The 14,296-nt window shown below is 35.3% G+C and overlaps 1 long non-coding RNA gene across 1 annotated transcript; it reads right to left on the bottom strand.

Annotated features, from left to right (window-relative positions):
* Positions 1-3,654: 3,654 nt before the first annotated feature.
* Positions 3,655-4,855, bottom strand: LOC122141883. The gene is made up of 3 exons (XR_006158174.1): positions 4,794-4,855; positions 4,130-4,284; positions 3,655-3,842 (listed from the first exon to the last, which is right to left on the bottom strand). It is a non-coding gene; the product is annotated as an uncharacterized LOC122141883 (long non-coding RNA).
* Positions 4,856-14,296: the final 9,441 nt, after the last annotated feature.

The raw sequence follows: 14,296 nt of genomic DNA, 5'->3' as shown, positions 1-14,296 counted from the left end.
TCAGACCAGCTTTAAATATAGATCATTTTGCAGCTCTTTTGAGGACGGTGTGGTGTCTACTAAGCTCAGGACTGGGGATCAGGGTGGTAAATGGTTTGATATATAACTATAAATATATAACTATATTTATAGAGAGAGAGAGAGCGAGAGAGAGAGAGAGAGATATGGCAACATTTCTAATTTCCATTAAGTTTAAATTAAAGAAAAAATTACTAAAACTTCAACTAAAAATGAAAATGAAAACAGAAAATATGTAAAACTAAATAAATTTATCAACTTATCAACAAAAAAATATAATAGTATATCAATGATACTAAAAAAACACTGGTGCCATAAACCATATCTTCAATGAATGCACTTTCATTGTATGCCATCTCTCAGAATTAAAAGCCATGTCATCTTAGACCTTTCTGCAGAGGACCTTTCAGTATCCGAAACCTTCTAGACCTTCAGTATGCTAGACTGTGACACTGGACCAAGTTCACTTAGAAAGCTGAATTGGAAAAGGTCAGTGCTGTGTGTGTCTGTTTGTGTATGCGTGTGTGTTTCCGCTCCGCACTAACAGACAGTGCAAGCTGGCAGGACGGCAGTGGATCCATGGCAGCTGTTTTGTTCAATGTTTCATGCTCTCAGCCACAGCTGCTCCAAATGAGAGTTAATATTGCAGGGGGGCCTTCCACTCCGGACTGGCCTTGTCACATACACTGAGTGTCAGCCACTCTCCCTATGACACTGGCTGAGAGGACACTTCTCTCCCTCTCTCCATCTCTGGGAGACAGTCATGGAGTCTGTCTGTCCTCTCCGATCTGGTCTGAGAGACAGAGATAGTGTGAACATTGTCCTCCAGAGGAAGAATAAGAATAAGAATAGGCCCTGAAAATATGCAGACTGCTGACATAGGCTTCTTTGCATCTACTGGTCAGCTTCAGTGTTTGTGAAGTGAAATATGCCTTCTAGCTGCACAACAAACAGCTGTGCCACAATGGTGCTTGGTAAAACTATGCAGTAGACACTATTAGAGGCAGTACTATATGAATATGAGATCATTCCAATATGTTTGTAAGCAGTGAACCTTGCTGGTTTACTGGAAAAAAAATTAACCAGTTCAGATTGCACATGATTATCCATATGAAAGTAAAACTTACAGTTTAAATATTTAGAATGTACAAGGCTGCATTTATTACAAAAATGGTAATTTTGAGATATATTATTACAACTTAAAATAACTGTTTTCTATTTTAATATATTTTAAATATAATTTATTCATGTGATGGCTAAGCTGAATTTGAACTAATTCAAAATATTCACACAAACTATAATAGTATCTCAATGATACTAAAATAACACTGCTTCAGTGTCACATGATCCTTCAGAAATCATTCTATAATATGCTGATTTGGTGCTCAAGAAACATTTATTCTCATTATTATTAATGCTGAAACGATAGTGTATATAGGTTTCATATTACTTTTATTTTTCTTATTTTTATATTTGATGTATTTTATAATGTTCCCTAAATGGAGATTTTTCTGACGTAGTGGGACAGATTTGTCCTAAAAGAATAGTTAAGCATGTGTACACACACACACACAGTGAGTGGGTGTGCAGATCTGGAAGTGTTCCATCCACATTGGTGCAGCTGCATAAGAAAAACAGATGCTGAACTATCCCAAACGCCCTGCGTGTCTCATGCTATCTATCAGGAGGAAAGAGAGTAGCTATCTCAGCCTGTAGAGTCACCACAGTGACGCTTTGACAAAGACATCTGTAAGATGGCACGGACACACAACCCCATCACACACACACTGTGCTTTGGCCGTTGCCAGGCATCAGGAGCTGTTGTGTTTAACATTCAGATGTTGTGATGAGAAACACAGGATGTTTGTTTTCAGAGTAAATATTGCTTTGTATTTTTACAGATGTGTATGATATAAAACGGGCTAAACTGACTGAAAAAGAGGCAACACTTTTTTTAATGGGAAATCTTGACAATATTATTACAAATAATACTAACCTGTTGCAAGTCATGTTTATTTTCTATATGACCACCCAAAACACAGCCAAACTGATAAATAATTTTATATCATTTCAGTCTTTAAAAGTAAAAATGTCCAAAGTAAAAATCATGGAATATCAATATTAATGATGCCTTTTCTTGACTAACACAATGAATTTCTATTAAAGATGGCTTCAAGCAGCTCATACAATGGACTCTGTGGTTTCACCGTGCATAAATTATTGCTTCTCTCTCATTTTTTGTAAAGCCAGACGGTCGTTGTGTTTCGGAGAACAATTTGTCTGGTGTGGGAATGTCTTCCCGCTGCATGCCCCATATGGCCATTCTCAAGGAGAAACATTTCTGTCACTGCTAGTTTCCTGTCCGGCAACATCAAGCACTCATTTATTCTTCTCTCCTCACTACCATCAGCATATCAACAGTGTCAAAAGAATTATTTTCTTGGAATGAATGCAGTTTTAAAACCTAAAATAATTGCCAGTATATCCTATATATCTAATAATATGAAGAGAAGCAGTCTGCAGTATAATTTTTTTTTTTTTTTTTTTTTTTACTATATTAGTGATTTATTAATTCAGATGTCAGTTATGCTGCCCCACAATGAAAAACAAAAAACAAAACAAAAACCTTGTCCTTTAACAGATTATTTTTTTTTTAGTCTGAAAGCAGAAATAATTAATGCAATCAATTTTCAGCCAAAAAGTATTTTTTTTTTTACAGGTTTATTCTCAACATTTTTCTTACAGGACACAGATTTGCAGATTCAGTTCAGCATAATAATAATATTTAGTAGCATTTGTTAAATACATGAAGACAATTCATGAAAATCTAAAAACATAATCCTGTCCTACAATATTTCTTCATTGCCTATATAATTTTTGGGCTAAATAAAAAATCAAAAAAGACTTTGTGCAGATATAAGGGCATTACAGCAAACCACATAGATCAAATTATTAGATATCAGAGAAAAAGATGTGCATATTTGAACAATAAAAATAAAGCCTGCTGGATTTTTGAAACATCAGCTGATGTTTGACCGCTTACTAATTATTTATGTACTAGTTTGTTTCTATAATATATTTAAAATTTTGTACACACACGCACGCACACACACACACACACACACACACACACACACATTTACCACACACACACACACACACACACACACACACACACACACACACACACACACATATATATATATTAGGGCTGTCAAATGATTAATCACGATTAATCACATCCAAAATAAAAGTTTTGTTTACATAATATATGTGTGTATACTGTGTATATTTATTATGTATATATAAATACACACACATGCATGTATATATTTAAGAAGAATATGTTATGTTTATATATTAAATATATTTATATATAATATAAAATATAAGAATATAAATATATAAATGTATATACATGTAAATATTTTCTAAATATATAATTTATGTGTGTGTATTTATATATACATAATAAATATACCCTGTACACATACATATATTATGTAAACAAAACTTTTATTTTGGATGTGATTAATCGTGATTAATCATTTGACAGCCCTAATATTTAGTTTTAGCAATATATATATTAGATATATAAGAAATAGCCACTTGAAATTCTAATAAATAATACCTGCCTTTATTCTGCATTTTTATTATTCATTTTATGAGTTCGAATAAAATCTTCTTTTGGATATGTAAGGCAAAAGAATATGTAAGGCCTACATTTGTTTCATTGCTAAATCTGAGCATCTGTTTGCAGAGATCCACGCTGGGCCTGCAGTGAGTCGTGTCCCAACGCAGATCTGGTGGATGCATTTTATGGCCTGAAAGACACAGGGATAAAATATACATGCTGAGGCAGAAAATAGCATATTTAAAATTATGACTCCAAATTATGCATCACTTAGTGGTTGCCAATAAAACAATCGTTGGCAGTAAACACTGTATTGGGCAGTCTATGTTATGAGAGAAAATCTTGCCATTCTGGAACCTGTAAAAGTGGTTCATGTAAAATACTTGAACTTGAAGTGAATTGCATAATCTGAGGTGTTTCTAATATTTATTGCTGCAGTGTCTCATCATATGGAAATCATATGCAGTATATACACACCTGGTAAAGGCACAGATGTAAATTAGCTCAGTGACTGGTCCCCGTATGCTGACATTTGACTTCACAGGTGGCAGTAGTGAACAGTGGGCTGTTGGGTTCACCATAGTGCTTTAGTCACAATCAATCAGTCACAATCAGTCAATAGATCTCTTGTCCTAAATGCAGCATGTAGACAGGTAATTATAAACCAGCCTTTGGTTTTAGACAATTAATTTTCAAAGTGCATCAATTATAAGCTAATTGGGTTACATGCCTAGACCCTGAGGAACAGTCATTGAAGAATAAAGATACCACTGTCCTCTACTTAAGTTTCTTTGTGTTTATGATGTACAGACGGTGCATGTTACCATCATTTATTGTTTAGAGTGAATGTATGAACAGCTGTAATTTTAACCAAGTGAAAAAAATAATGTCAATGAATATGCATATCAAGTATAGCAATATAAACAATAAACAATATGACAATGAACTGGCTAAATTAAAGTTTTCTTTTGTTAAAAATATTTTGTGGTTTGTTTGTTTATTGTGTTAGGTTCTATTTACATTCCATTCCTTTCCATAAACATTATTTTATGTTTTTTTGAACTCATTGAATAAATATATACAGTAAATGATCAACACAAGAATAATGTCATCATAAACAGTGGGTATAGAAAAGAATCACCTGCTCATTTTGTTGCTTTACAGTCTGAAATGAAGATGGACACAGTTTGTTGTTTTATCCAGCTGTTTTTAAATATGTATTCCATCATTCAAGTAAAAGATATAACACCAAAATGTCAGAGAAAAAAAAAAAAAAAAAAAAAAAAAAAACCCTTACCGAGTTGGAAAAAGTATCACCCCCATCCTAAAATGATTTGTAAACTCAGTCAGGTGTAGCTAATCACCTTCTCAATGGCACACAAAGCCATTTGACTTTCAACTGTGATCAGCTGTGCTCATTTTGATCAGCTCAGCATGAAAATAGCTTGCCTGGTTCATTTCAGTCCTTTCTAGTGCAACTGAAGCAAACAATCAACTATGAGTGGCAAGTCACTGTCAAAAGATCTTCGGGATAAAGTTGTGGACAGGCACAAGTCAGGAGATGGATACAAGGTTTTATTAATGCCTAGAAGCACAATGAAGTCTATTATTAAGAACTGGAAGGTATTTGGTACAACACAGACCCTCCCTGGATCAGGACTTCACTCCAAACTGGATGCAAAACTGATCTCACAGTGGTTGAAGGAGAAAAAGGTGAATGTCCTTGCATGGCCTAGTCAGAGCCCAGAATTAAACCCCTTTGAAAATCTGTTGAATATCTTGAAGACTACAGTCCACAAACGCTCACCATTAAATTGAACTGAACTTGAGCAGTTCTGCAAAAAAGAGTGGAGACAAATCCCAATTTTAAAGCAAAAGGTGGTTCAACAAAATACTGTCACAAGGTGGTGATCCTTTTTCCAACTCTGTGATTCTGTTTATTTATTTACATGTTGGTGTTATATAAGTTGCACTGAGTAAATACAGCTGGATAAAACAAAAACTATGTCCGTCTTTATTTCAGGCTGCAAAGCAACAAGATGTGATTTATTTTAAAGGGAGGTGATTCTTTTCTATACCCACTGCAATTATTTTTCAGTTTCGTTGTTTACTCCTTTTGACCATCAAATGGGGTCCAGCAGATTGGTTGGGACAGACTTTAACATGTCACTGGGTTTTTGTCGTATGAAAAAGGATGACCTTCAAATAATGAGATATGCCTGCAGGGCCCTCTCGCCTGCCTGTAAAGAACTCCACAGCTGTGTGTCTCTCTTTCTCTCTTTTCACCCTTTCTTTCTCTCCATCTCTCACCTGGTGTGCCCTGGGGTAGGAGGTGAGAGCGAGCGTCAGTATTCTCTACCCCCAACCTTCAGTCACCGTTTATCTGAATTAAAAAAAAAAAACCACGACATCCTCTGCCCTGTAGGAACAGCATTTATTTATTTATTTTCATAACCGGGTTCAAGGGAAGTACAATTGTGATTTAATTATGATTTCTAGGTGTTTACAGCTTTTGATTAATATTGAATTATTCAAGATAATATGGATAGATTTAGACTAGATTTAAAAATAACAGATTATTTTGACTAGACGTTTGATTTTTTTATTAAAAAAAAGGGATTTAAATGCAAATCACAAAAGGATTATTTAGTGTGTTATTACATTAAATGAAGGTGACATTGAAAATGACAGGTGTGCTTTATTTTTGAAAAGCTGACACCTTACAAACAATTTTAGAAAGAATAAATGTAGTGGTTTAAAATGATACAGTGACAAATAGAGATGCTAAAAGCTGTCTGTCCAGTTTTTAATTTAATTTTCCTGATGCAGCCGTAGATCAGTGCATAGCTGGCTTTACTAATGAACTTTTAGAAGCGATGTGGTTCATAAAACTGAAATTCATGGCCTGATCACTTCAATTCAGGGCTTGGAGTCTGTGAACCTACAGTATGTAATATTGATTGATGAAGAAATCTATCACATTGATCGTGAACATTTTCCACAATGAAAATGATTAAATTACAGCAGTTTGGCCTTTAATGGATCTGCGGCTCGTAAAAAGGTAAAGAATAAAAGTCTGCTGCAGACCTGCTCAAGTAAAAATGAGAGGGTGGTGGTCAGCCTTCTGCCTCTCAGGACATGAGTTATAGACGTCAGTGCAGCTTTTCAGTGCAAAGGAGTTGAAGTAGTTCAGGAAACCAGATAGGTGAAGTCAACAAGTTCTTTGAGCTCGAACACAAACATGTTACGCTGGCTTTAGTTATTATCTACAGTACATCAATGGTATACAGTGCAAGATCATTTATATAACAGATTCAAACTGAAAAGAGGAAGCTGAATGAGACCGTCAATGCTGACCACCTGGGGTATGACTAATCCACACACACACACACACACACACACACACACACACACACACACACACACACACACACACACACACACACACACACACACACACAAACAACAAACAGTTTGCTGGTGCGGCTGCTTCAAAGGTTGTTTTTGTGAACATCATAATCACATAACACATTGCAGCTGTTGGCTGTTAAGGATTATAGCAAAGGTGACGTTAGCCGGGGGATTAGCAGATTTTCATTTCACCAGCAATTGATGTCATAATAAGTGAAACAATTTTGTAGGGTAAATAAATCATCATTGGGTTTTAACAATGATTTAGGGTTTCTTTATTTACACTTGTGACTAAGATGCTGGTAAAGGCACTTAAAAAAAAAAAAAAGATAAAAAAATACAATACAATACAATAGCTGAGGTTTACTTGTAATAAGAGGCTGCCAAGTATAAAAAAATAATAATAAAAAAATACTATAAAAGTAGCAAAAGTCTGGGGGTCAGTAAGATTTTTAAGAAGTCCCTTATATTCCCCAATGCTGCATTTTTTTTTTTTTGATCAAGAATACAGTAAACAAACCAACATCCCTGCTGAATAAGTATTTCTTTCAAATGTCTTACTAACCCCTTTATTGTATATAAACATGAAAGAAATAGATTATTAATACTTTATTAAGAATCATTATATTTTATAAATACCAAAGCATATAAAAGTGGAAAGAGAATTTATCTGGAGGCCAACATGCAGATAGTGGACATTATGAAATATTTTGAATTGCTGTTGATGATAGTGCACCCTAATGTATGTCTCCATACCGAATAAATCAGTAAATAAAAATATTCAGATTGTCCATTTATTTTGTTTTTTCATCATAAAGCTTTGACATTGACTGAAGGTGATAAACATGTTGTCACTCAACCATTTGCTATCATTTTTTTCAACAATGCCATTGCCCAGAACATTTCTGTTATTTGAGGATTAACCAAAGTAAAGGTAGCAGGCATGATACGGGGGATCTTTGAATTTTTCTGTGCTCACTGACCCAATTCATTAGATAAGATGGCTTGTGTTCACTTCCACCTTGTTTGCCTCTACCATTCACTGAGGGGATCAGGCATTTATAATCCCTGGATTTTATAATCCACCAAAAACACTTGGCGCGCTTGGTCCACATCAGCAAAAATTGCGATAATGGCATAATGGTATAGGTTTATGATTCATCTGGGCACTTGCATAGCAATGAGGGCCCCATCATCCGTCAAAAAAAACACAGGGAAAACCTTGTAATGGTAAATGATGCCAGCGGCTGGGAGAGGGTGGTGCTGAAGCGTGGGCGGCCTGTGTTTGTGCTTAGAGAACTTGGAGCATCTGAGGTAGTAAAACGCCTCCTCTCAGTGCATCTCTGCAGTGAGCAGGCTGGATTATGGGCGGGTGTTGGCTGGGCTGGACCCAACTGGGGAATAGTCTGTGTTTCCTCCACAGCCCTCATAAATGACAACTGGAACATGTGTCACTGACTGCTTTATGTTGATTTGAGAGCAAATCACCTTTTGATCACTCGCACACTGCTAATATTCAGTAATATTCTGCAAATGAGAAAATAAAGGGAAATTTTCCCACTGTAGCATTTTTCTGTTGCAACCTGAAATATAAGTGTAAATTGCTCAAACATCTGCTGTAAAATTCTAAAAAGCTGTTCTGGGATGACACATCAGATGACACAAAGGCTCTGAAACCAGCAGAAAAATCAATGCCGGTCATCGTTTCTTTCCATGTCCATTAACTGAACTTTTCTGACCAGTGGCAAGGTGACTATTATTAGCTGCAAGCCACGTACTCATTTGTGGCAACCTTATTGGATTGGCTGAGAGATGTGTCAGTCATTTTTTATAGCATGGTGTGTGGAGAGTGATATTTTCACTCTCATGCTGGAGTCAAAAGTTAACTGACACTCGTATGTTGGTTTTTAGCATTAACCAGACAAGAGTGATTCTCCCACCCTCTAACCTTTCCAGCACTGAGGAAAGTGTGCTGGCATCAGTGGTCGGCAAAGTGCGGTCACTGAACAGCATGTAATAGTTCTAAGTTGCTAAAAAACATTATGTAAAATACCATAAACAGTAATCCCACCAACCTGCACCTTCCACATGTTGCACATGCAATTTAAACTCTTTACAGTATGAGCAGGATTAGGTTTTTATTCACTTTGAAAATGCTTGCATAAAATCAAGTGTCAACAAGATGGTCTTTAAAAGTAAACTCTTGATTCCAGTGGGGCCCCTCTTTGAAAGGTTAGTATTTCTGCAGTGTTTAATCACCATAACCCCCGATTTCTTAGACAACTGTGAAAAACTGGGATAAACCTGTAAACCCAAACCAGGTTTAAAGAACAGCTGCATTAATCTGGCTTTTTCCATTGAAAACATTGAGGAAGTGAGGATTCATGTTTTAATCATTAGGTGAGGAAATCCTGTCGGATTTTGTTCAGAAGCCACTCCTGCATCATTTAGGAACAATATAAACTTTATATATTCTCTATTTGACAACACAAACCAAGTTTTCAGGAAAATGTAAGCAATAAAAAATAAATTACAAAGAATATTAATTAGAAAAATTCTTATTGCCAAAAACAATCAATAGCCAGTTAATGACACTTTTTGGAACAAAAAGGGGGTTGGGGGGTAGATTAAAATAATAAAAAATCAACTCATCTAATTTCAAACAGTTTTCTTGATAGAAGTTGAAGTTCCACTTCAATAAAACTTGGAAGGAGAATAAAAAAGTTATAATAAATTCCAGCATTCACCACCCCCATAACACTTCTATCAAACACAGTGCAAACAACCTGTGTCATGATCGGGGCCAGACCACTCAACTCAAAGTTTTTGTAGCTTAAGTGGAAAAATCTCCTTTGGAGACCTTAATGTTATGTTGTAAAGACACAGTTTGACACTTTAAAAGAAGTGGTTTTATGGTACATAACCAGGTGTGTGAAATGTCTCTTACGCCTCATTTCAAGGGGGAATTATAAGCCAGCACTAACTATGTGAAAGCTTTTGGTCACGCATTGCTGGGGTACGAGGCACCAGCTGGAGACCGCAGGGTTAGCTGGATGGAAGGAGATAAATATTACGTTTGTAGCAGCCTAAAATTGGAAGATCGAACTAAATGAGAAAACATGTAGATAAGTACAGAACCCCAAATTATTTACAATATAATTTTGTTACATTATACTGACTAATGGTGAGGGTAGCATCTCCAAATCGATCTACATTAATTGACTCAGGTTATAACGAGTCCCTAAAACCAGAAAAAGAGCTGTGTATGAATTTACAACACTTCAAAAACAAACATTTCAGTTGGTGCTACTAGTCAGATGAGACAGATACGCCATGATGTTTTGGTTTTTAAAGCAAGGTTAATCAATATGAAACTTTGGCTATTAATTATACACTACTATGAACTGAGTGTAAGTATGCGATCAATGACTGTACATTGGGGAGTAATCTGCTTAAAGTGTGAGTGCTATGAGATCATTTAAAGTGTCAGTACCCCAATACTGGGACAGGTGCTTTAGAAAGGCCACAAGCTTCATGTAAACACAACGTTGCCGTTTATTTTATACACAATAGCAGCAAAATGCAAAATACAAAAGATACAAAACTCTCTGAAACGTTCAATACACTGGCTGAATAAAGGAAATGGGAAGATGAGACTGAAATCAGATTCTTCTGAAATCTGTCATGTGAGATCACGCGTGCTGTGTACAAATGCGTCGAGTGTCTGGTGTCATTACTTGGCATAAGCACAAAACCCAACTGCAGAAAAAAAAAACTAACAACTTGACTAACACAGTTGAACATAGCTCATTGTTTTAAGGAGGTGTGGGTGTCGGCTTTTCTTAACAGATCAAACTATTTAACTATCCGTGGATGAGAAACAAATCAACAAGTCAAATGGCAATTTTGTAAAATCAGCTGTCAAAATGCAGCGGTCACGGCCGTGCCAGTGCTAGTGAAGAGAACACTGCTACTGTGAGGGCAAAGGGACTGGCCATTTCTGTCTCATTATTATTTATGTGCTTTTGTTAATTGCTTCGGGGCACTATACTGTTGTAATAGTCGTTTTAACCATGCACTAGTGAAATTTATATCTGAAGACCCGTTGTTTCAGAGGAATATATATATATATATATATATATATATATATAATATAAAAAAAAAAAAAAAAAAAAAAAAAAAAAAAATTTTTTAACTTCCTAAATACACGATTATAATAATAACTATATAATGTATGCTTGAAAAAAAGAAAAAAGAAAAAAACCTACTGAAATTACAGTCATTGGCGGACTGCAGTGGGACGTGAGGCACTATAATCACAAGGGCTGCAAGTATACTAATATTAAAAAATCATTGTGTCAAAAGCTAAATGGGATTTAATTAAATTAACAAATAATCATTACAAATACATTATTTCTTTCCTTTTTTATGTACAACAAATAGTGCACAGCTGTCATCAAACAAATAGTCCATCAGTTGCTTAAAAATTAAATTAAATTAAATTTTCTATCCAATTTCTACAATAAAACTTTGTGGTCATTTCTATTTTAAAGGTAAAACAGGTGCATTTTTTTTTTAAATAATTCCTATTTTTTAACAAAAATTATTAATATTATTTTGATAGCTGGTGCGCTTAATTCAGTATTACACAGAATAAACCCAATTTGATACACAAATATGAAAAGTTTACAATCAGTTTCTCTCCACACACATTAATGAACCATATAAAATATATAAAAACACACAAGAACCACAAATGAAGTGAAAATATAAATATAACAATGTAAAATGCAACATGAAAGGTAAATAAAACAACCCAAAAACAATAATAAAGAGAAAGCAAAGCAGATGTGCTCTGGTGATGTTGAAGTGGATAAATATATTTATAGATACATTATAGTAAAGATATAATATATTTATATTAGCGATATTATTAAGCCATATTGCAACTAACATGTAAAAACCTAAATACATTTTACTAACACTTAATTGATATCCTGTAAAAAAAAAAAAAAAAATCTACATAAAACATGATGAATACACTCACCTAGCTATCAAGTGCATTAAACAACTTGTAAGTGTCACTCTGGGAGCGATTTCAAATGTTTCAACATTCCTGGCTTTATTTATTCCTGTTTTTTATTTATTATTTTTTTTTTGGGGGGTATAATAATTAAAGTCCCTACAATTATGATAGAAACAAAAATACCAAGCAAGGCTTTCCCCCAACGGTCCTGCCATCTTGCACACTTACATGCCTACCGAATGTGAGCTACTGCGCCCCATTCTGTTCCCCCTCAAACTTGATGGTTGATGAACTTATTTTTAGTGTCATCTGATAAGCTTCCCTGCTTGCACTGAGACATCCCACTGACCCAGCCACTGGTCATGGTCTATACCACTTCCCGTCAAACCGGCACACTTTGTCAGATTTTGACTCGAATATCCATTTTGCATCTGAAGTAGCGTATCGAAGTGACTGGATCGTTCGAGCCTTTTTCTTCAGCTGCCGCCCCCTTCCTCCCCACAGTGTTTCCACTGACACTGACATCATTCGCGATCGTCGTCGTGACAGTGCGTTAAGAAATCTAAAATAAATATATTGCTCGCTTTTCTGTGCCCAAGTGGAGGGGGAGTGCAATGTGGATAATGTCTGGAAATGAACAATACTCATCCGTCATTGCCCCTTTCGGTTTGATCTATCTTCTTAGTATATCTGATGAGGGCGTCACATTACACAGCTGAGGAGCTTCTTAATTTCTACAGAAAATGTCTAGATTGGTCAAACGTTATATCAAAGATAATATCTAAAGTTGAATTAAGATCAATCAAAGTTTGATATTCCTATGCCAAGAAAACTTGTGCGCAAAAGTTTTGGACATCCAGTGGTTGGACAGTTGTACCGATGTATTAAAACCTTTAACTGAGGGGTATGTGTCCGAATTGTGAAGGTCTATGCATTAGTGAGCACAGAACAGACAGCCAAATAAATGGGGAGAAAGCACCAGTCACCAGAGGTAAATCTATCCCTCAAAACCTGCGGAGAGCTTTGGACACAGGGTGTCTCGCAGTACAATAACGCTCTATTAATTTCTCTGCGCTGCTCTCGCATTGACAGAAAGGTGTCTTTGCAAACTAAAGGGCAAAGTCTTACTGCATCTAATACCTTAGGGCATTCTGTCTACAATTTGTCATGCTTGTGCACTTCTTAGTGTTAAAATGACAAGATCTCCAGTCAAAGAAGCCCCGCTAGGCATCCGATGATAGTGGGCTTGGAGAGATTTTTGTGAATAGACATTGCCAAGAGGCAAAGTACTTCTGCACTACATGAGCCTACTGGGATTAGTTCTATTTCTCAGCCAACGGCAAAGAGCCTCATCTCTTTCTGATTTTTTTTTTTTAATAGCCTCCGTCTGTGTCCATAAGATTAGTTTGTTTTTTTCCCTCGCAGAAGGCACAATATGGTCAGAACACGAAAAAGCCTTTGCTATGCATTAAAGCTAACCAGATCAGCTGCAAAATCAGAATTGTATTTATTTCTTTTTTGTTAATCTATTTAGTCATCCGCTTGCCATTCAGTAGCTTGAGAGATATCAGAATTATAAGTTTTGGAAAGCCAATATTATAAGAGCTGAAACAAGATACTCTAAAGTGGCCAATGATAAGCTATGTCATCTCAGGGAAATTACACTTTTTTTCTGTTGTTCCATCTGATTTACTTGGAAGTCAAAGTATTTCAGAGACGGGATGCTGTCGTCTGTTGATGCTGCACCCGATTGAAATTTATACAGCGTCCCTAGAAGAAAAAGAAAAGGACAGGGGAAGATTTGATTAATTAAGTGATTGGTTCCTTCATCCATTCTTAGTAATTCCTATTTATTTAAAGGTGTCATTGTTACAGTGTAATTATACATTTAAGTACTGAGTAATATTAATTAACTACACTTTATTTAAAGGTTTCATTGTTACAGTGTAATTATACATTTAAGTACTGAGTAATATTAATTAACTACGTTAAATTATGTATGGTTAGGGTTGGTTTGGTTGGGTTTCTTTATGTAATTTTCATCATTTAATTTTTTTTAAATATTTAAATCTTGTAAGTGTTGATTAAGGCCCCCTTAAAAAATAAAGTGTTACCCAAAAATTATTATTATTATTATTATTAACACATGCATTTTGACCTTTTTAAAAAACAAAGGGTGACAAAAATTTTTTTAAAAAAAAAATTTA

The sequence above is a fragment of the Cyprinus carpio genome, chromosome A5 (genome assembly GCF_018340385.1).
Source record: "Cyprinus carpio isolate SPL01 chromosome A5, ASM1834038v1, whole genome shotgun sequence".
NCBI classification, from domain to species: Eukaryota; Metazoa; Chordata; class Actinopteri; order Cypriniformes; family Cyprinidae; genus Cyprinus; species Cyprinus carpio.
Note: the sequence above shows the minus strand (reverse complement) of the source record. Positions and strands in the feature narration are given on the sequence as shown.